This window comes from Rhinolophus ferrumequinum, chromosome 2 (assembly GCF_004115265.2).
Source record: "Rhinolophus ferrumequinum isolate MPI-CBG mRhiFer1 chromosome 2, mRhiFer1_v1.p, whole genome shotgun sequence".
NCBI lineage: Eukaryota > Metazoa > Chordata > Mammalia > Chiroptera > Rhinolophidae > Rhinolophus > Rhinolophus ferrumequinum.
The window spans coordinates 36,757,719-36,759,263 of NC_046285.1; the positions used below are offsets into that span (position 1 = coordinate 36,757,719).

The 1,545-nt window shown below is 43.1% G+C and overlaps 1 pseudogene; it reads left to right on the top strand.

Moving 5' to 3' along the window:
- Positions 1 to 210: 210 nt before the first annotated feature.
- Positions 211 to 1,212, top strand: LOC117038188 (heterogeneous nuclear ribonucleoprotein A1-like; annotated as a pseudogene).
- Positions 1,213 to 1,545: the final 333 nt, after the last annotated feature.

Here is a 1,545-nt window from a genome sequence, read left to right on the forward strand (position 1 = left end):
AATTATACACATATACCCCTTACTTCTTTCACTCAGCATATTTCTGAGATTCATTCGTGTTGTTTCCTGTACCTGTAGTTTGTTTCTTTTTGTTGATCAGGAGTTGGCATGTGAATTACATATCAATAAACCTGCTATTTTTGAAAAAGCCTTTCTGTTGGTGGAGGCTGCCGAGTAAGCACTGTTAAAACCTCTCCACCTGTAGTCACCATGTCTAAGTCAGAGTCTCCCAAAGAGCTGTCCTAACAGTTGCAGGAGCTCTTCATCAGTGGTTTTAGCTTTGAAACCACTGATGAGAGTCTGAGGAGCCATTCTGAGTAGTGGGAAATGCTCACAGACTGTGGTGAGAGATCCAAACACCACGCGCTCCAGAGGCTTTGGGTTTGTCACCTATGCCAATGTGGAGGAGGTGGGTGCAGCCATGAATGCAAGGCTACACGAGGTGGATGGAAGAGTTGTGGAACCAAGAGAGCTGTCTCAAGAGAAGATTCTCAAAGACCCGGTGCCCACTTCACTGTGGAAAAGATTTTTGTGGGTGGAATTAAAGAAGACTCTGAAGAACATCATCTAAGAGATTATTTTGAACGATGTGGGAAAATTGAAGTGCCTGAACTCATGACTGACCGAGGCAGTGGCAAGAAGAGAGGCTTTGCTTTGTAACCTTTGATGACCATGACTCTGTTGACAAGGCTGCCATTCAGAAATACCGTGCTTTGAATGGCCACAGCTGTGAAGTAAGGAAAGCCCTATTTAAGCAAAAAATGGCTAATGCTTCATCCAGTCAAAGTGGTTCTGGAAACTTCGGTGGTGGTCGAGGAGGTGGTTTTGGAGAGAATGACAACTTTCGTCATGGAGGAAACTTCAGTGGTCGAGGTGGCTTTGGTGGCAGTCATGGTGGAGGATATGGTGGCAGTGGGGGTAGTGATAATGAATTTGGTAATGATGGAAGCAATTTTGGAGGTGGTGGAAGCTACAATGATTTTGGCAATTACAACAATCAATCTTCAACTTTTGGACCCATGAAAGGAGGAAATTTTGGAAGCAGAGGCTCTGGCCCCTACGGAGGTGGAGGCCAATCCTTTGCCAAACTATGAAACCAAGGTGGCTATGGTGGTTCCAGCAGCAACAGTAGCTATGGCAGCGGCAGAAAGTTTTAATTACTGCCAGGAAACAAAACTTAGCAGGAGAGGAGAGCCAGAGAAGTGACAAGGAAGCTACGGGTTACAACAGATTTGTAACTCAACTAAACACAGTGGTGGCAGGGTCTAGCTGCTACAAACAAGACATGGTTTAGGCAACACTCATGTGTATGGGCAGAAAACTCGAGGACTGTATTTGTGACTAATTGTATAACAGGTTATTTTACTTTCTATTCTGTGGAAAGTGTAAAGCGTTTCAACAAAGGGTTTTGATGTTATTTTTTTTTTTGCACCCATGCTGTTGATTGCTAAATATAATAGTCTAATCATGATGCTGAATAAATGTATCTTTGAAAAAAAAACAAAAAAAAAGCTTTGAGGAAATATATAACTGCTCCTTCCAGAG